This window comes from Ascaphus truei, chromosome 2, assembly GCF_040206685.1.
Source record: "Ascaphus truei isolate aAscTru1 chromosome 2, aAscTru1.hap1, whole genome shotgun sequence".
NCBI lineage: Eukaryota > Metazoa > Chordata > Amphibia > Anura > Ascaphidae > Ascaphus > Ascaphus truei.
In genome coordinates this window covers 258,365,128-258,388,216 of record NC_134484.1, presented here as the reverse complement: position 1 = coordinate 258,388,216, position 23,089 = coordinate 258,365,128, and the positions used below count along the sequence as shown (strand labels likewise).

General features: G+C 43.9%; 1 protein-coding gene across 2 annotated transcripts in view; it reads right to left on the bottom strand.

Annotated features, from left to right (window-relative positions):
• ADCY2 (adenylate cyclase 2) overlaps positions 1-23,089 on the bottom strand; it is a 1,451,375-nt gene that overhangs the window by 628,139 nt on the left and 800,147 nt on the right. The gene's annotated exons all lie outside the window — the stretch shown is intronic.

Here is a 23,089-nt window from a genome sequence, read left to right as displayed (position 1 = left end):
ATATACAAATAAATGTAGAAGGGTTATCAAAAACATGCTGTACTACAAATACCACTTCTCCATACAGACACACTACAATAAAATCCATTTCTTTTAATAATCCAATCTGATCTTCCAATCAAAATCCTCAAATGCCAATCAAAAGCCACAAATGCCACTGAAACAATTGCATTTACATTGTATACATGATGCATACAATCTATGCACCATATACATTCTGCAAATGAATGTTAACAATAACATATTCCAAACAAAATACCAATACATCCAAACAAGTATACTATTTACAGTAAACCAATCCAGTAACCACAAATCAATTAGCATTCATTAATTAAATCCCTAAACAATTTACATTCCATCCCTAACAATTAAACAATTAACTAATTCAATCGTTGAACAGAACAAGTTATCCTCGGAAAAAATATAAGTACCAACACGAATACAATATACAAAACAAGCCTCACCCTGACCTAAAGTACACCATACAATAGCAAAAATTACATCTATCTAATTTTAAAATACATGACACACACATTTATGCATAGCAGCATAGCCAAAATAATTTAAAACAATTTAAAAATAATTTAAATCAAGCTTTTAAAACAACATTATTTCTTACCCTGTATGTATATATCGATCTAGACATACATACATACATACATACAGTGGCAAGAAATGATATACCAAAAATAAATAAATACACATGTAAAAAAGCTTTAAAAAAAAGAAACAAGTTAAATAAAACAAGTTAAATAAAATACATTTCTTTGGTTCACTTACCATTACTTGACCCACTCACCGACTCCCGTTGAACAGCTTACTCTCAAACCAATCCACCACACACAGGAACCCATAAAATAAAAAACCATAAAATAATAAACATTAAAATAAAAATCCAAAACAATCCAAGGGTCTTCTATTTGTAATCCATCTTCATCTGTATTCTTCTTTCTTCTATCTGTGGCTCTCTTCCGGGGTCTTCCTGTCTTCTACGGTCACGCCCTGGCCTTCTTCTTCTGTAGGAGGTCCTTCCTCCTCGGCGTCTGCCTTCAAAATGAGACAACATACTGCTGCGGCACAGTTTATTCGAGCATTTGCCCGTTCTGTGCCGCAGCAGTAGCCTGGCGCGCGCCCGAGTGTGACGGGCGCACGCCGAAGCAGCGGAAGAGCGCCCTCCGATCGGGGCGCTCTCCCTACCGCTGCCGGGTCCGCCGGGTCCCCCGGAACCCCCTGCCGCTGTCCCGCGATCGCGGGACACCAGGGCTCCCTCGGGGAGCCCCTGGACACGCGTGCAGGGGGCGCACGCTCCCGATGACGCGTGACCGCGCGTCTATGACGCGCGGCACGCCGAGGGGCGGCCACTAGCAAGCCGGGAGATTTCCCGGCTTGCGGTACCGACCACACTTCAATAAAGTGTGTCGGTAGTGTAGGCTTTTAAAGGCCTATGACGTCACATTTTCATCATGGTTCCCACGGGCCTGATTGGCCCGTGAAAACCATGTGTTTTGGCCGAGAAAAAAAAATGATGACGTCACTTAAAGGCAATGAAAGCACAGCCAATCAGAATGGCTTTGCTTCAATTGCCTTTAAGATGACGTCATTAAAAGAAACTTTTCCGGCCTCGCATGGTACGGTAGCCAATCAGAGCGTGGGAAGTCTATCCCTACTCTGACTGGCTCTAGTACCACGTGACAGGCTTTGACTGACGTCACATCCGCTCTTCCCCCAAGACTCTGTCACATGGTATACTAGAGCCAATTGAATTGGATTGGCGTTAAGTTCTCAATTCTGGAGTGCAGATCAGCAGCGAAAAGCTGATCGGGGCTACTAGAATGCAGCCGATTTCAAAAAGTGCCAATAAGTGCCGAAAAGTGGCTTATCGCCCCCCGGCTGCCGATAAGTTTTTATCGGCAACCAAAATTTTGGGGGTTTTTCCCACTTATCGGCGCTTACTGAATCAGGAAGGCAATTTTGACGAAAAAATGGCGAAAAACGGCTTTTCGGCGCTTACTGCATGAGGCCCTATGTCTCCTACTCTAATCATATATCTCCCTCTTCTTCCTTTACCACTTCACTTCATTCACATGAACTCCTTTCTTACCTACGCCCTCTGACACTACATAGCTAAACCCCCTGCACTCCCCAACAAATCATCCTCACATATTATCTTTCTTTTCTTGCTTCTCCTCCTTTCTTCTGGGGATATCTCTCCCAATCCTGGTCCCTGCCTTATCTCTACATGTTCTCATCCTTGCCTCCCACATGCAACTTCTACTCCTTCTGGTGTCAACCCCTCCACGGTCACCCTCCCTCCTCTCTTTTTCTCCTGTGCCCTATGGAATGCTGGCTCCATTTCCAACAAATTCCCCTCTGTGCATGACTTCTTGTTCTTTCACTCTCTGCTCCTCTTTGCTATAACTGAGACTTGGCTCACTCAATCTGACTCTGCACTCAAAGCTGTCCTATCTTATGGTGGCCTTTCATTCTGCCACACTCTATGCCTTAATGGCAGAGGTACAGGTGTCGGGCTCGTCCTATCCTCTATCTGCCACTACCAAACCCTTCCTATTCCTCCCTTTCTTGCTTTTCCCTCCTTTGAGGCTCACAGTTTCCAGCTTTTCTCTCCTCTCCCTGTCCACATGGCGGTCATCTATCGCCTACCTCTACTCACCCCCCTTCTTTCTTTCTATCTCACTTTAAATCCTGGCTCTCTTTCTTTCTCTCTTCAGAATCCCCTGTTCTTCTCCTTGTGGACTTCAACTGCCATATTGATGACCCCTCTCTCCCTTGGGCTTCCCACTTTCTCTCTCTAAACTCTTCTTTTGGCCATCAACAGTAGACTGCAACTAGCAACAACAAGGATGGCTCCTACCTAGACCAGGTTTCACTAAAAACTTTTCTCTCTCTGATTTCTCCGTTCCCCCTTTCCTCTCTCTTACCATCATCTCATCTAATTTTCTCTCTCTCACTTCTCCCCTTCTCCACCTCCATCTACCCCTGGTTTCTGCAGAGACCTGCAATCTAGTAACCTACCAGCTTTTTATTCCACTTTACGGTCCTCCCTCTCCTCTCTCAGCTCTGCTCCAGACCCTGACAACATGGTCAGGAACTACAACTTTGCCCTATCCTCCTCTTTTGATCTACATGCCTTGCATTCTCTCTGCCATTCTCACCATTCTATCCCCAGACTCTGGCTAAATTCCCACATGTGCATGCTGCATTCCTGCACTCGTTTGTCTGAACGTCTCTGAAATCTCACACTAATCTACAAGCACAAGTCTAACCCATGCCGACTCTTCTCTGTCTTTGACTCCCTACTCAGACCACCCTCTGCTGCCTGTTATTCCTCCTCCATCTCACCTCAGGACCTTGCTGACAATTTCAAGGAAAAGGTGGAATCCATAGGTCAGGATATCCCCTCTGTATCCTCCTCCCATTCTACACCTCTTCTTTACGCTCCTCCTGCTTTCCCTGTATCCCATCCCCCCCCATCTCCTAAAACCTCTTGCTCCTTGTTAGGGTCAAGGATTTAAACTCCCTTTACAGGACAGAAGACTGAACAAGGTGTCAGGTTTCAAGCAAGTGGGATGTGAAACTCCTGATTGAGCAGGGATAAAAAGCAGGAAGTATCTGCTGTCAGTGTCTGTGTTGGAGTCTGTTGAGGAACACAGATTACAGAGCTCCCACCTGCTGGGACCTAGGCTTGTTGACCAGAGGGTTTTGCCTGGCAACAGTGGGGAACCAAAAGCCCCACATAGCAGAGAAGCTTGTACCGATAGGGCAAAAGACTTACTGGGTGCAGCAGGACTTCACCGCCTAAGTCTTGTTAAAGTGCCTGGAGAAATTGGAGACGCCATACCAGAACACACAGATAAGACATTCTATATTGTTCCCTAGTCTTGGTACAGTGCACCTAATGTTTAGTTGTTTTTGTGGAGAATAAAACCACTCATTATTATGGTTTACCGAGAAATGCACGTGTGGACTCTTGTCTCACCTCGCCTACATGCCGCTGCATCACAATCCTACTATAATCCCTAGTTTTACACACATTTGTAACTCCTCCCTCTACTCTGGTACCTTTCCCTCCTCCTTCAAACATGCTACAGTCATACCATTACTCAAAAACAGCAAGCTTGACCCTACCTGTCTTCCTAACTATTGTACTGTCTCCCTCCTGCCTTTTGCCTCTAAACTCCTTGAACATCTTTTATTCTCTCGCTTGCTCTATTTTCTCACCACCTATTCTCTCCTAGTCCTTCTACAATCTGGCTTCTGCACTAATCACTCCACTGCAAAAGCCCTCACTAAAATAACTAATGACCTCCATGCTGCCAAAGACAGAGGTCATTACACTCTGTTGATATTATTCGACCTCTCTGCAGCATTTGATACTGTGGACCACCCTCTTCTCCTTCACATTCTCCATTCTCTTGATATTCGTAACAAAGCTCTATCCTGGATCTTCTCTTACCTTTCCCATCATACTTTCAGTGTCTCTTTTGCTAACACCTCCTCCTCTATCGATCTCTCTGTGAAGATACCCCATGGCTCTGTCCTGGGACCTCTTCTCTTTTCTCTTTACACACTCTCTCTAGGTGACATAATCACATTTCTTGGGTTAAAATATCTCCTCCCTGCTGATGACACACAAATTAACTTTCAACCCCTGACCTTATACCTGCTGTACAGACCAAAGTTTCTGAATGTCTCTCCGCTATATCATCCAGGATGGCCTTCCACCAACTTAAACTTAATATGTAAAAACGGAGCTCCTCATATTTTTTCACACACCTGACCCTACTTCCTCCTTCCACATTGTGCTTCCAACAGTAATCATCACCCAGTAGTACAAACATGCTGCCTAGGGTTCATACTCATCTCCTCTCTCACATTCTACTCTCACATGCAAAAGGTAACTTAAACCTGTTATTTTAACCTCCGCAATATTAAAAAATACGCCCTTTCCATGTTGCTCGACTGCTAAAACTCTGTCACAGGCACTCATTCTCTCCCATCTTGATTACTGTAACCTCTGGCCTTCCTGCCTCTTGCTTGTCTCCCCTACAATCTATGCTAAACACTGCTGCCAGAATCATTCTACTCTTTCTTAAATCTGTCTCAGCATCTTCCCTGCTGAAATCCCTCTCTTGGCTTCCTATCAAATTCTGTATCACACACTGAATTCTCCTCCTCACTTTTAAAGCTTTACACTCTTCTGGTCCTCCTTACATTTCAGCCCTAATTTCTCGCTATACACCATCCCGACTCTTGCGTTCTGCTCAAGGATGTCCTCTCTGTACCCCTTTAATATCTAAAGCCCTCTCCCACCTTAAACCTTTCTCACTGACTGCCCCACACCTCTGGAATGTCCTGCCCCTCAATATCCAACTAGCACCCTCTCTATCCACTCTTAAAACCCACCTTAAAACACACCTGCTTAACGAAGCATATGAGTAGCTCTGTGGCTCATATTTTACACCTCATACATTAACCTTGGCTCTTTTCAGACGCACTTACCAGAACACCCTCTTACTTTCTCTATACATTCTTCCTACCAACAAATTAGATTGTAAGCTCTTCGGAGCAGGGACTCCTCTTCCGTAATGTTACTTTTATGTCTGAAGCACTACTTCACACTATGGTGTTATATGTATTATTTGTTATTTATATAATTGTCACATGTATTACTGCTGTGAAGTGCTATGTACAGTACATTAATGGTGCTATATAAATAAAGACATACATACAGTGGCAGTGTAATAGGGGACTTATCCCTGTTCAGAATGTGCCTCTAATCCAGCAGTGTGGTGGTTAACTGCTGGTAGACAGTTAACCAACACCACCTGGCTGATTACAGGTGTCAGAAAAGCCTGCCTCTGAGACAGGAAGGGAGATTCTTCCTGAGCTCACACTGGTTTGAGCTGATCCAGGAAGCAGAAAGAGCAGGGAATTCCTTATGTCACACGTGACGTGGGGCTGACCAAGGAAACACTGCACATGAACAGATGTCTTGAGCTGCAAGCTGACAACAACACAAAGGGGAAAAGATTTTAAACCTGGGTCCTGACATTGCCTTGTCACAAGGGTGTGGACATCAGGAGAACAGAGACGCATCCCCCTACAACTACAAGAGACAGATAAGACTTTTTCATATAAGACTGTTATCTATCTCTCTCTCTCTCTCTCTATATATATATATATATATAATGATGTCTCTATGATTTGGGCTGGTGAATCGCTGGGCTAACCCCACAGTTAATAAGGGCTGGACTACAAGTGTATATATACTCCAAAGTGGAGCAGATTTGGTTTGCTGGTTTTCATGTTTGCTGTGTTTAAAGCGACAGGCACAATAAAGCCTTATTTTAATTTCACCTTAAAACAGTCTCCATTGCGTACCTCTGCGCATGTCCTCTTACAGGCAGCCCTAAACCCAGAAATGCAAGAGGATGAGTCCATGACGTACTAACTACATCTGGGGGCCCTCAAATGGTTTTACACATAATTAATTAGCCTAGCCCTTATTATCCTTAAAACTATCTGTTTAGGTACAGTATGTGAAATAAAATGAAAACTGCGCTCATAAATGGATAAAATAATGGTGATGTGATTCAAAATAACTGTGAATACAACCTTGTAGGATGAGGTTTGATGCAGCTGTTCAAACGGAGAGCTCAGCACTCCAGGCTAATACAGAAAACAAGGAAAAGAGAACAGCGCAAAGAAAAACCTCATGGTGTAGTATATTAAGAAATTCAATTTATATTTAAAAAGGGTGAGTATTGCACGTACATCTAGTAAAAAATCACAAAGCATGACATGTTTGGGACATGTTACCCATCTGTAGACAGCTGTTCGTCAGTGGCAGGGGTTCGCATGGATCAGCTCGCCGTTGGAGATCACTCAGCAGTAGCAGGGACTCTCCTGGATCAACTCGCTGATGGAGATCACTCCCAGCGTCTGTAGTTATCATCGTGGTCTCCGTTGAGCTCCTTCACTTCCTGACACGTGCACAAAGGCGTCTGACGTCATCAGATGGCGTCCGGTAGTGTCTTAGTGTCTTTAGTTCGTTGCGCTGAATGGCGCTAACCGGCGAGAAAGTCACAGAAGGACAGCAGGTCCCAGGCAGGCAGTGTGATAAAAAAGTACCACAATGGGTATATAAAGCATAAGTAGGGAATGCGCCCACTCCTACGCGTTTCGTTATAAATATAAATAAGATTTCCTGAAGAAGTTATTTATAACGAAACGCGTAGGAGTGGGCGCATTCCCTACTTATGCTTTATATACCCATTGTGGTACTTTTTTATCACACTGCCTGCCTGGGACCTGCTGTCCTTCTGTGACTTTCTCGCCGGTTAGCGCCATTCAGCGCAACGAACTAAAGACACTAAGACACTACCGGACGCCATCTGATGACGTCAGACGCCTTTGTGCACGTGTCAGGAAGTGAAGGAGCTCAACGGAGACCACGGTGATAACTACAGACGCTGGGAGTGATCTCCATCAGCGAGTTGATCCAGGAGAGTCCCTGCTACTGCTGAGTGATCTCCAACGGCGAGCTGATCCATGCGAACCCCTGCCACTGACGAACAGCTGTCTACAGATGGGTAACATGTCCCAAACATGTCATGCTTTGTGATTTTTTACTAGATGTACGTGCAATACTCACCCTTTTTAAATATAAATTGAATTTCTTAATATACTACATCATGAGGTTTTTCTTTGCGCTGTTCTCTTTTCCTTGTTTTAGGTACAGTATGTACAGTATTGCCTGTAAAAATGGCTTGTTGGTAGCCCTTGAGCACTGTTGACTTAAGATGTTTCCATATGCTATATCTTCAGAAAGATATAAAAATATGAGGATGACGCAGAGATGAGACATTTAAAATACTTACTATATATACATTGTAAGTCTTCAGTACCATGGATGAAATATAGCAGCATAGAAACATGGATGGATTAGGTACAGTAGACAAAGTACTCCTTACCAAATGCCAAATGTCTTGTTGCCCTGTTATGAACACCATGGGACAATATTTTATCTATATACTTATTAATGTAAAAAAATATACATTCATGTGATAAAAGGGACTTTGCACATACTGTAGAAGCCATGGAATTAGACTGCTGCAGGTTGCAAGTGAACAAATGACAAAGTGACTCAAGTAATCATTAGCAATAAAGTTAGTATTTTTAGCATGTATCTCTATAAGTTAATATATTTATATTTTTCACATATTTTACTGTGTGTACAGTAGTTTGTGATTTGTGTATAGATTCTAGAAGGATTTGGGATGAAATTACATTTTTGCCTTTTCGTATCATAAAAATCCTTCCCAGTCTGACGAAACAATTTTTTGTGTATCATCAAATGTAATATTTATACGGTATGTTAATGCACTTTTGGGAATTGGATGTCCCACTAAAACTCCATAACCATAGGCCATTCTGTAAAAAAAATGTTTTGCTGTCTCTATTTTTCTTTTTGAAATCAACAAGCATTTCAATCTTTCTTTTCACCTGTTGCAAGAGTGATTATGCTCTCATGTCCCTGTTGTAGACAGACAAAGAGAAGTAAAATATGGAATAAGTAAATAAACAGTTCAGAAACTTAATTTTAGTAGTAAAATGTGATAGATTTGTTCTTCAAAGCATTGTGTAATTCAAGGTTGGAATCTTTTATAGGCTTTTGGACTTTTCTCTAACTAGGAAATATGTTACAGATGTGCATATCTACACTCGATCATACATGTCCAGACCTGTTTATATAACTTTTTCATTGACATGAGCAGAATTGCATTGCTGAATAAGCAGTTTAGCCCCTGCATGAGTAAAAGATGTAGGACAGCTATATAAACCCAGCTAACAGTATCTCACTTTGACATTAGTGAATCGACCAAAAAAGCCTTTTGTGGATTTTGCCAAATTTTAGTATAATTATTGTTTTTTTTCTTAAATCCACTGATAGTATACATCAAATTTTGCTGGAACAATGAGTTCCCCCACATAAAGCTTACAATCTAATTTTAGTGCCTGAGGCAAAGGGAGATAAAATGACTTGCCAAAGATCACAAGGAGCTGACATTGCGATTTGGAATCTCCTTCTTCAGAGTTAGTGTCCTCTATTGCCTCTTTGCCCTATGGCCATGTTCCCCCACACACTACCATGTGTTCCACTATTACAAAAAACAAAACCCCACCAAGGCACAAATGTGGGTAATAATGGCCACACCATTTAATTCACAATCTTACACATACATTACGAGGACCTTGCCAGCACCAACTTTATGTAGAGCTTCAGGCAGCCTTGTATACCAGGCCCCAACTGTTCTTGCTCAGTGGGACAATTCAAATTCAATTACCGATATTCCACCATAACCAACATCAGAGAACACCACCACCCCCTGCTGTTCACAATTCAGTATTAGCACTGCCTCTACCTCCATGAGAGCACTAAGTCTACCACCAAGCACCCAATCCAATTACCTATCACAGGCTGTAGCAGCTACTGATGGGCAATTTTGGGGGCCAATTTGGAACCACAGTGGATTGGCTGGTTCCTTTGGTCTGCGGATTTCTCCGGATCAATGTCAAAAAGGGCGATTCACGTTTGCCGATCTTATTTTTATTGTTATTATTGAAAAATTAGAGAGATGGCTGCCGCTCACCAACTATGTAAGAATGTAAGGGTGTGTATTGACAAATAGGATGCATACGGGTATAGGTAATGGTAGTTTACGGGGAAAGGTCACAGGTGTGGCCTAAAAGAAACCTATTTGCACTCTCTATTTACAAATGCTAGGCTAGGAAATATTCAATCCTTGGAGTAGCTTCCATAGCCATACATAAATTTATAAAAACATATTTATTAACATACAGTATATGCAACAAATAAACAACTTATAAGACAACCACTTTGTGGATAAAAATTACAGCGGGTGGGACATAAATTATTTGGTATAATTACCAGAGCAAGGCTAGATTTGAAGTGTATTTGTCACTCTAAGGTGATGTGATCCTAAATGGTGGATGGGGGGTAAGGGGTTAACACCTGTTAATTCATATATCTAAGTGTGCAGATTGTTAGTTTATCCGTCTACCATAATTGGCTAGTGTAGTGTACATAGCCACATGAGATGCTCTTTTGCATCAGTTTTCCACCTATTAACAAGGTAACGTAATGTCAGCTATGTATGTTGGTACAGTTATCAAACGTATATGCTTGTGCCTAAAAGCGGATGATCCGCAATCTGGTGACGTCACTTGGATCTGTATATACACAAGAAGACCATGGTAGTCGGCAATCGTCGAGGTATTGACATCTATGTATCCGTCTAGTACTCGGCTTATCCCCTGTAGCAAAGATAGACCTCAGTATCTCTACTTCCACCAAAATAACATTTCTATGCGTATTTACACCGCTATACTGAAAGGCTATGTACAATCAAAACCTATAAGCGCTATACATATGGAGCATATTGCCCGTATAACTTTATCAGTGTAGCGTTTGTCCTCTGTTCAGCTTCTATTAGCTAGCTGATGTAAGCATACGACCTGGTATTCAATATCTAGCCTTGGTCGATATCCACAGACCTGCGCTTCCAGGTGACGTCACCGGAAAGACGTCATCACGTACCGACGTACGTTTCATGCTTCTAGTGCTTCGTCAGGGTAATGGGAGTGGTTAGCTGATTCCCTCCCTTGCTTCTTATGCGGAGGGGTCCAAGGCGGGGCTTTCGCCTTGACCTATCCGCTTGTGATTTAGATAGAAGGACTCAAATTGATTTCTGTTCACTCTTGGTCCGCCTATGTTATATCCAATGTTCTTTGGATTGTTATGAGTCACATATTGATCTCACTGAAAACAGGAATGGTTTTAAGAACAATTGGCAGGTGACACGATGATGCACTGCTAATGTGTGTGAGACCTGAAGCGATGCTGTACATGATTAACCTGGTGAGGTAATTTCCTCCAATGTCAAGTGTATCAATTGTTGTGTCCCACTTAACAATCATTAAAAGGTAAGTATATCATAACTGTGATCTCTTATTTTTAAAGATATATCTCTCCTATAGATGCCCTGATTTGACCATATATTAACAATGTTGTTATCAGTACTGTAGGAGTGTGAGCAACTTTAATTGACCGCCTCTAGAGTCAATACGATCAAAAGGAGTTTAAGACTCCACTGTATACCCTCAATCCCTGTCAGGTTATTCATTCAATATACAACTCATTAGCACCTCTCTTCTCCTACACATTCTGTGTCAGTAAGAGTACACATGGGAACACTACAATGAACCTATCAGTCCACTACTAGGTCATATCTTAGGATACCAGTACCAATGTCAATGTGGCGGTCCCACTTACCCATTAAGTAATATATCATTTGGGGATCCATGATATACATTTGGGTCTTAATATACCCTACATGACCGTATTGACTGCTATAGGCGGTCATACTAAGGTATGCACACTCCTACACTACTGAATAAATATATAATTAAATTTTATTTTACTGACACAGAATGTGTAGGAGAAGAGAGGTGCTAATGAGTTGTATATTGTATGAATAACCTGACAGGGATTGAGGGTATACAGTGGAGTCTTAAACTCCTTTTGATCGTATTGACTCTAGAGGCGGTCAATTAAAGTTGCTCACACTCCTACAGAACTGATAACAACATTGTTAATATATGGTCAAATCAGGGCATCTATAGGAGAGATATATCTTTAACAATAAGAGATCACAGTTATGATATACTTACCTTTTAATGATGGCTAAGTGGGACACAACAATTGATACACTTGACATTGGAGGAAATTACCTCACCAGGTTAATCATGTACAGCATCGCTTCAGGTCTCACACACATTAGCAGTGCATCATCATGTCACCTGCCAATTGTGCTTAAAACCATTCCTGTTTTCAGTGAGATCAATACGTGACTCATAACAATCCAAAGAACATTGGATATAACATAGGCGGACCAAGAGTGAACAGAAATCAATTTGAGTCCTCCTATCTAAATCACAAGCGGATAGGTCGAGGCGAAAGCCCCGCCTTGGACCCCTCCGCATAAGAAGCAAGGGAGGGAATCAGCTAACCACTCCCATTACCCTGACGAAGCACTAGAAGCGTGAAACGTACGTCGGTACGTGATGACGTCTTTCCGGTGACGTCATCTGGAAGCGCGGGTCTGTGGATATTGACCAAGGCTAGATATTGAATACCAGATCTATGCTTACATCAGCTAGCTAATAGAAGCTGAACAGAGGACAAACGCTACACTGATAAAATTATACGGGCAATATGCTCCATATGTATAGCGCTTATAGGTTTTGATTGTACATAGCCTTTCAGTATAGCGGTGTAAATACGCATAGAAATGTTATTTTGGTGGAAGTAGAGATACTGAGGTCTATCTTTGCTACAGGGGATAAGCCGAGTACTAGACGGATACATAGATGTCAATACCTCGACGATTGCCGACTACCATGGTCTTCTTGTGTATATACAGATCCAAGTGACGTCACCAGATTGCGGATCATCCGCTTTTAGGCACAAGCATATACGTTTGATAACTGTACCAACATACATAGCTGACATTACGTTACCTTGTTAATAGGTGGAAAACTGATGCAAAAGAGCATCTCATGTGGCTATGTACTGTACACTACACTAGCCAATTATGGTAGACGGATGAACTAACAATCTGCACACTTAGATATATGAATTAACAGTTGTTATCCCCTTACCCCCCATCCACCATTTAGGATCACATCACCTTAGAGTGACAAATACACTTCAAATCTAGCCTTGCTCTGGTAATTATACCAAATAATTTATGTCCCACCCCGCTGTAATTTTTATCCACAAAGTGGTTGTCTTATAAGTTGTTTATTTGTTGCATATATGTTAATAAATATGTTTTTATAAATTTATGTATGGCTATGGAGGCTACTCCAAGGATTGAATATTTCCTAGCCTAGCATTTGTAAATAGAGAGTGCAAATAGGTTTCTTTTAGGCCACACCTGTGACCTTTCCCTGTAAACTTTTATTGTTATTACCAATAAACTCAGCTGATTCTGCAATCCATTGATGGATTTGTAGAATCCAATCCATGTATTCAGTAATCCGTTGGTGGATTCTTAACACAGATTGCTAAAACCGCGGATTTGATTCTTCTACAAATCCATCAACGGATTGTATCCAATGGCAGTTTTTGAAAAATCCCAGCGGATTAACATTGACCAAATCCGTTTGCGAATTGTACACAATAAAACGGATTTTGGCAGGAAAATATGAGAAAATCCAGGAAATGGATTTGGGCGGATTCACCCATCTCTAGTAGCAGAACTTCTCCCAATCAAACCACCAAGTTGAACCGATATCCATTACATTCCTCTTGAAAGATCCTTCCACTATGAATGAATACCATAATTTGGAATGGACCGCCACCAAATAAAATCATGTTCTCCAATAACCAGTAACTAAAAACAATCGCACCCCAAAGTCATTGTGGCCTATTCAGGTAGCTTCGGTGTTTTCACTGCAACATCGAAAGTGTTTCCATGTTCCTATCGAACGGTAGGAATTTTGTTAAAAAAACTGTATTAAGTAAGATATATCACTTGGCAAACACCGTTTTGGTACAAAAATGACATACCGCACGAGTTGGTATTTGCTTCCTGGCAGCCTCCTTTTTAAGGCTTCACTACCTGCAGGAAGCTGCGAACAAGGTTTTTGTTTCTTTAATGTCCCGGTCATGTTACTTCATGTCTCCTGTCCTATTGCCTGTGGATTTCCTGTTGCTGACCTCTGTTTGTGACCTGAACCCTGCACCACTGCCACCTGCCTTGATCCTCTTCCTGCAACCTGATTTAGTTACATCTAAACAGGACTCTGTCCCCTGGCTCTGGTTGGTGAATATATATCCCTATCTTTGACCTGCAGGTCCGTTTCCTGATCTGAGACCAGCACTGTTATCTTTATCTTCATATTAGTTTTATAAAGAGCTGCTCAGCATAGCATTTGTGGTGTTTTTTGGGGTGTTACGGTTGCTTTGCTGTGGATGTTTTGATCGTGGGTGATTCATATGTGCATGGGACTGTGAAGCGGTCTGACGCTTTTCCATAAGGACGGATCATGACAATAGTGACTGTGACTGGAATCTCTAGATGGTCATGAAAAATAGAGACATTTGTATCAGCATCTATTATCCCTCAACCAAATACAACACCTTATTGAGCATAGGACTACTGCTTACTTAATTCAAGCTTTTGCTGAATATTATTATCCTCTGTAAGAAAAGGCTTGGTGGACACTTATTGACATTTGCTTCTGCACATCCGACAACAGAAGAGGAGGAGAGAGGGTGAGAGAGGAGGAAGAAGGTGAGAGAGGAGTAAGAGGAAGGATTAAAGAGGAGGAGGTAGAGGGAGGGAGGAGGAGGGAGGGGGAAAGAGGAGGAAGGGGGAAGACAAGGAAGAGTAGGGAGAGTGAAAGAGGCAGAGTGAGGGTGAGAGACGAGGGGAGAGATGGATGGAGAAAGAGAGGACGGGGAGAAAGAAAGGTCAGGGAGGGAGAGAGGATGGGAGGGAGAGAGGATGTGGAGGGAGAAAGAAATGTCGAGGCGGAGAGAAGAGAAGGGGTTAAGAGAGAGGATGAGAGAGAGGACGGGGAGGGAGAGAGGATGGGAGGGAGAGAGAGAGGACGGGGAGATAGAGAAAGAGGGTGGGGGGAGAAAGAGAAAGAGGAGGGAGGGAGAAAGAGAGGAGGAGGGTGGGAGAACGAGAGAAGGAGGATGAGAGAGAAGAGGGGAGAGAAGATCAGGGGTTGAGAGAGAGGATGAGGAGGGGCGGATAGAGGATGAGAAGGGGCAGAGAGATGATGAAGAGAGAAGGTGAGATGGAGAAAGGAGGATGGGGAAGGGGAGAGAGAATAAGTCTATAAAGTTTTTTCTAAAAATCCCAAAGTTAAGAGTGGGAGAGCGGGGGGAAGGGCGCAAGACTGAAGGTTCGTCTAGGGTGCTGAATACCCCTGCACCAGACCTGGGTGCTGTTCCAACTTGCAAACAGAATTAGGTAAAATATTTGCTGTGCATTCACAAGTCCTTCAAAGGTAATTCCACTCTGTGGGATTTTGGGACAATTACTTTTTCTCTCTGTGGGATTACCGTACTTACAAAGGAGATCTAAATTCCCTATTTATTGTTCCTGAAAAGTAGTAAATACCAAGAAAATGGCAAAATGAACATCATGTTAATTTTAATCATATAAGATACAGTACTTATAATTAGAAATTGACCAATGAGGACACAGAAGGTGGCATTTATTAATGAATTTGTGATTCAATAATCATGACTCCTGACTAAGCCGAACCTGTGCGAAACACGTTGAGTCGTTTACAGTCACTCCTGCCTTTGCCACCTGTTTGCCGTCCGTTTGCAAGCTGAGAATAAGAGCCCGTCCACATCAACCTGTGGATGTCTCGCGTTCCATTGCCTCCCTGCGTTCCAAAGACAGGAAGTGATGATACCGGAAGACAGGAAGTCATAAAGCCAGAGAGACTCCAGAGGATGGTACATAGCAGCAGAGATCAGAGATACTGATCCCATCTATAGTACTACATGACAGTACCATGACAATTTATGCAAGTGTGTTTTTTTACCTATGTGTTGCATTTGCACAGTACAAATAGATCGCACTATGGTATGTTCTGTTTGTTTTATTGGTACAGTATCTGAGAACTTCATACCACTGAAGACCTGTGACCAGATCTAAGCTGAATAACTGACACCTGATCAAGCACTGATATATCAAAATATATTTGGAACTACTTTATTCTTTATTGAAGTGAAACTTCTTTAGTGGCACCTATTCTGATGGGGTAAAACGGGAGAGATGGGGGACAAATGTGAAACGGAAGTGACGTCACAGCTTCCCCCTCCCCCCGCATCTACTGTGACATGCGGCGGCGGCGATAGCCACCGGCGCCGCTCCTAACAGCCGCTGCTCCCCCACACACACCCGCTGTGACATGCTGCCCACACACCTGCTGTGACATGCGGCGGCGGCGGCGATAGCCGCCGGCGCTGCTCCTAACGGCCACTGCCATGGGTATAGCAAGATGGCTGCCGCAGAGCTTCCGGTGCTGCGGGTGTAATAAGATGGCGGAAGCCCCGCAAGTACTCTGGCTGAGAGAGGACCTCCCACACACCCCTCACCCTCCCACACACCCAGTTGCTCACATGCGGCGGCGATAGCCGCCGCTCCTAACTGGCGCCGTTCCGCCGCCCGCTGCCATGGGCTGTGAGAGGAGGAGCCGCTGCTCAGCCTCTCTCCTCCCTCTTGCTTCCCCGAGTCCCGCTGCTCTCCCACACGGCTGCTGACATGCTAGCCCCTGGCGCCGCTCCCCCGCACCCGCTCAAAATTTACTCACCACCGCCACAGCTCCTGACGAACGCCGCTCCCCCCACCCACCCACTGACATGGGGCGGCGCCGCTAAAAATGTAATCGCCGCCGCCACTCCGTGCTCCCCCACACCGGACGCTTACTCTGCATCTGATCTCAGACGCATAGGTTGTGGGCTATTTGCCCAAATTAAAGATGGCTGCCCTGCAGCAATTGCTGTGGACTGTGCATGCGCTCTGCCTGTCTGTGAGGGGAGTAGGAGAGTCTCAGGCAGAGCCGCCGCGGGTCCGCAGCTCTGCCTGCCTGTGAGGGGGGGGGGGAGGAGAGTCTCAGGAAGAGCCGCCGCAGGTCCGCAGCTCTGCCTGTCTGTGAGGGGGGGGGTGAGGGGAGTAGGAGAGTCTCAGGCAGAGCCACCGCGGGTCCGCAGCTCTGCCTGTCTGTGAGGGGGGGGGTGAGGGGAGTAGGAGAGTCTCAGGCAGAGCCTCCGCGGGTCCGCAGCTCTGCCTGCCTGTGAGGGGGGGGGGGAGAGACTCAGGCAGAGCCGCCACGGGTCCGCAGCTCTGCCTGTCTGTGAGAGGGGGGGGGAGTCAGGAGAGAGGGGGCAGGACACAGAAAGAGAAACACACATACACTGACAGACACACACACATACATATACACACACACACACACTGACTGACACACATACACACACACACACACACACACACACACACACACACACACACACACACACACACACACACACACACACACACACACACACACTGACTGACACACCTACACTCACACTGACTGACACACATGCACACACAGTGACTGACACACATGCACACACACTAACACACATACACACACACTGACTGACACACACACACACACACTGACTGACACATACACACACGCACTGACTGACACACATAGACACACACACACACACACTGACTGACACACATACACACACACACACACTGAATGACACACATACACACACACACACACACACTGACTGACACACATATACACACACACACACACTGACTGACACACACACATACACACACACACACTGACTGACACACATACACACACACTGACTGACACACACACATACACACACTGACTGACACACACATTAACTGACACACACACACACACACGCACACTGACACACATATGCACGCACACTGACTGACACACATACACTCACTGACTGACACACATACACTCACTGACTGACACACATACACTCACTGACTGACACACATACACACACTGACCGACACAGAGAGACATTCACACAACACAGAGAGAGAGACATACACTGACACACACACACACATTGACTGACACACACACACACACACACACACTGACTGACACACACACACACACACACTGACTGACACACACACACACACTGACTGATGCGCACGCACACTGACACACATACACACACTGACCGACACAGAGAGACATTCACACAACACAGAGAGAGACATACTGACTGACACACACACTCACACACTGACTGACACACACACACACACACACACACACACACACACACACACACACACACACACACACACACACACACACACACACACACACACACACACACACACACACACACACACACATTCACTGACACACTGACTGACACACATGCACACACTGACTGACACACATGCACACACTGATTGACACACATGCACACACTGACTGACACACATGCACACACTGACTAACACACATACACACACTTACTGACACACATACACACACTGACTGACACACATAGATAATCTCTGACTGACACATACATACACAAACATACATACTGTACATACTCTCTGACACAAATACATACTCTCTGACTGACACACATACATACTCTCTGACTGACACACATACATAGTCACTGACTGACACATACACTGACTGTGTGCCGAGCACGCGCGTTATAAGTCAATTTCTGTGACAAAAGTCAAAGAAGTTTCACTTACTATGCGCGTGCACCGCACACACAGCTTTTTTTTTAAATGTGAGTGTACATCTCATAGATTATCTTCAGCATACCCCATCCACATTGCAGATTATCTGCATTATTATATGTTTTTTTATTTTTCATAATTTGGTAATATCTGCGCCGCCCAAAACCCACCGCCCAGTACTTCATTGAAGAGGACTCTGGACCAGCCTCTAAAAAAGTTTTTTTTGAGCTTCATTTCTTATTATCACTTGATTAGAGCACCATTATTAATATATCTTATTAATATATTATATTCACATTATTATTTATTATATCCACATTGCACTTCCAATTTTGAGCGCCTTTCACTTTCCTTGTTTTTACTATTTTAATCTCTGTCGTGATATGTTGTGATTGTAGCCAAGTCCCCTTGGGCTACTAATTCTCTGGCCCCTATATCAGTGTAAGTCCCAGTAAAGCGTAGGCACTGTTGGGAGCAAATCCTACAGGGCCTGGTTGTATTGTTATACAGTATGTGTTACCTAATAAAGTTCAGGAATAGCCTGGTATTACAAGGGGGGCCTATGATTAACAGGAGACCGGCTTACAAGCCACTCCCCTGGTAAGGAGGGGGCTTCCCTCTAGAGGTTAGAGCAAAGGTTCTGGGAGTTAGTTCTGTGCTGACATCCCTGCGTGGAGGGAGCACCAATAAAGCCTCTCCTGGATAGGAGGTAGGGGGTAAGGTAGATGAGGACGGGTGCTTAGGGCCTCAAGCCCTGGGTACTGCCTTCCAGGCAATGGAGACTGCCATGCCTATGCTGTACCTAAATATAGAACCAGTTATATCATCAGTGGTGTGGTCTTTGAAAAGAGTTGCCAGTGAGGACATCCTGGCTACCCCAGGATTCTCATGGGATGGAGGCCCTGTGCTGAATGAAGAACAACCAGCTGAAAGCCTGACCTGATGTCTCCCCACAACATCACAGAGCCCTTAGACCTACTGTTACACCAACAGGTATGCACCAGCACCAGAATACACCCGGTAGCTACATGATCTCCCTTGGGGGGGGGGGAGGTGTTACATGATATTGATACAATATGTACATACCATTTAAAGATAACATGAAGTTTGTGTCAAGAATTAATAGGTGGATAATTATTTTAAAAATAAATACATGCTTGTTTTTGTTTTTTTTAAATGCAACAATTCCCATTTTTTTATTGGTTTTAATATTACCTGAACAAGTAGGTTGCCCCCACCCACCAGAATTCCCCAGTTAATGAGATACTTGTGTTTTTTTTGTTCCTGTTTCTGACACAAACTAATAAAAATACCACTTGTGAGCACATTCGTAGTCTCAGATAGGTCTGGAACCCTGCCCTTTCCCATTATCTCTTAGCATACAATGCTTCCACTGCAGCCAGGGGTTCTGGGTAATGACATGCAAATGAACACTCACAGTGCATCACCTTTTGTTTCTTGTTCATTTTAATATGGACACCCTTAAGCTTATGACACAAACTACAAACATATCTACTGGGTCACCAATAAAATGCTGGAACATAATCTCCCGATTGCGACATTCTGCTGGTCGCCAATGTGAGAATAAGGATTATAAATAGAATAACGTCTGTGGTTAACGCTAAAGGTATACTGATCAGTTAATATTTTGTAAAAATTGTCAACATTGACTACATATTCGGTTACTGAAATACGTATTTTCCTTACAACCTGCTATTTTCTCAGCTCTGGTCTGCTCATCTTTCTCAATTGGTGCTAACCAGGAAATCACATCATTTATGAACCCTTATTGTTGTGTCAGGTTGCTGACTAGCAGCATGGTTTAACATGGAGAATTGGAATGCTTTTCCTCTTTACATGTTAGCAGGCCATCCACCGATTATGTTCTGTCAAGGGTAGAGAGTTCTTGGTCCCCCTTAACACAGAATTATGCTTGAAAAAAGTTAGATGATGCGCGCATTACCATTGTTATAACTGGTTCCTGTGTTGACACTGCATTAAATATAACATTATTGTTAACGAATGACCCACATTAACAGGTGTAATAACGTGTGCACCTGCATTAGAACATAAACAGCTGCAGCCGCCGGTTTTAGACCACTTACTATGGAAAATCTGTGGCTATCTCACAGTAAATCTGTGAGATTTCTGCAGCCAAACTAATGGCTCATCGGATTAACGCAGCGGGGGACCCTACATTTGAATGGGACTCACGCTGTGTGAATCCTACCGGGCTGCAAGTCCCATTCAAATGCAGGGACTCCCACTGTGTTAATCCGATGGGCAATTTCAGGTAGCTCTGGACCATCTCAAAAGATACTGCAAGATAGAAACAGATTTTCGAAGGCAAGTGGTCTAAAACCAGCACTGCATCTGTACTAGCATAAGAAATTGCCCAGGAGAAAATGAAAGTAAGGTAAGTGAAATTATTATAATGGTAGTTGGACCATTAGGTCCAGTAGACCAATCGGATTACAGGAAGTAGCTATAAAACCACCCCCTTTTGCTATGGGACATTCCCCTCTCCATTTACTGAGCCTTGAGAAAGCATTTCTTTACGCGAAACGCGCGTGTCGGCACCATCAATCACGGGCACGCGCAAGCTGCGGGAACCCTGCGGCTACCCAAGGGAGACTGTATTAGCTACTTGAGCGATAACATATTACTCTCCTTGCAGAGTGCGCAAGGGCAACTGTCTCATACCTTTATTAGAGTGAAAAGTGCAGCCATTGACTATATAGGAGTATTCATATGTGCTATATCTGTACCCAGTTTTCTTAAGTTCTAGCCCATTCATGAATATGGGCTCTGGGCCAATATGCCAAACACACTGTTCGGCAAGATAGGAGGATTGTCTTCTAACTGTTTACAGCAAGTTATCTGCTAGTATTACAGTGTGCTATATATACACAGATTATAGAGTGCTATTCCATGCTACTAGAGAGTGTATTGTAGATGAGTTCAAACAGGGACTTTACCATAAACTCTGAGCCTCAGGCTTGCTATTTACTACTATACTGTGGACTCATATGTTGCCACACATGCTGCAGACTGCTCATCAGCTGTTTCACAGATTAGACCCTTGGATCAGTTCCCTATAGGGGCTACAGTTTGTGTATCTAGCCTCAGGCTCATCATTCTGTGTCACTATATATGAGTGGTAACAGGGAAATTTACCATACACTTTGAGCCTCAGGCTTGTTATTCATCACTTCACTGTGGATCCAAATGCTGCCATACACACTGCATACTGCTCACCAACTGCTTTACAGGTTAAGCTGAGTATTAGCTCCTTATAGGGACTACAGTATTTGTACCTAACCTCAGGCTCATGATCTGGGCAGATATTCACTATAGGCACACACTCTATGTATTGTAGCACATAACCCTATATTTACACCTGGACTACTCTTAGGCAATAACTGTCAGTTTACCAGTATATTTGTTAATACAGCCATTTCATGTATCTGCCCCAGTGAACTCTCTTCTAGAGATCTTCATACAAGTAATCCTATTAGTGTTAATTAATCCAATCAATCTCAATTAACTATTTCAATACTATTGATCCAGGGTACTCAACTATACCCGACATAGGGCATCATGCAGTAAGCAGCGAAAAAAAGCATTAGCCAGTTTAGCAATTAGCCATGTTTTTGGCGTGTTAAACTGGCTGTATGCTGTAAGGGGCGAATCCCTGGCGAATGAATTAGCCACCACCATTTGATGAAATGGCGTGTAACCGGTGGCGGGACGGCTGCCTGGCGAGAAACTGCTGAGAAGCCGTCCCCTGCCTAGTTGTGTTTGCAGCAGAGAGAGATCCGCTGCTCTCTCGGCGCAAACATCAGCACAATAAAAATTATTTTTAAAACAACTTTTATTCATAGTGTACATGTGCAGGGGGTCTCCGAAACTGAACCGCATTGGTTTCAGGTCCGGGGACCCCCTGCTTCCCGAGATACAGACCCCTTTATGAGGTGCCGGTATCCCTCTGCATTTAAAGGTCCCGATCATGTAACCGCGGAATGTAAACAAAGCAGAGGGATACCGGCACCCCATAAAGGGGTCTGTATCTCGGGAAGCAGGGGGTCCCCGGACCTAAAACAAAAGCACTTCAGCTCCGGAGACCCTCTGCACATCTACACTATGAGTAAAACACACATATCAATAAAGACTCGTTCCTTACCTTACAGGGTATCTGCTATGGTACCGAAGCAGCATTAATATTTATTTAATAATACTGTACAGTGAGCAGGGGGTCCCCCGAGCTGAACCGCATCACTTTGTGGACCAGGGACCCCCTGCTTCCCGAGTTACAGGCCCCGGTATGTGTGATCGGATGGGCAGTGTCGGCGCCATGTTTATAGCGTCCCATACGCTACGTGCCCGCAACAAACATGGCGTCCACACTGTAACCAATGCCCCAAACCGGGGCCTGTAACTCGGAAAGCAGGGGGTCTCTGAGCCACAAATAAATGCAGTTCAGCTCAGGGGGCCCCCTGCTCCCGCACAATATTATAAAAATACATTAATGATGCTTCATTACCATAGCGGATAGCCGCGAAGGTAATGAAGGGGTTAACGCATCATAGCATGTTTATTGGGGACAAATGCCCCCAATAAACATAGCAGCAATACACAACATACAATACAGTAATGGGCAACATTAC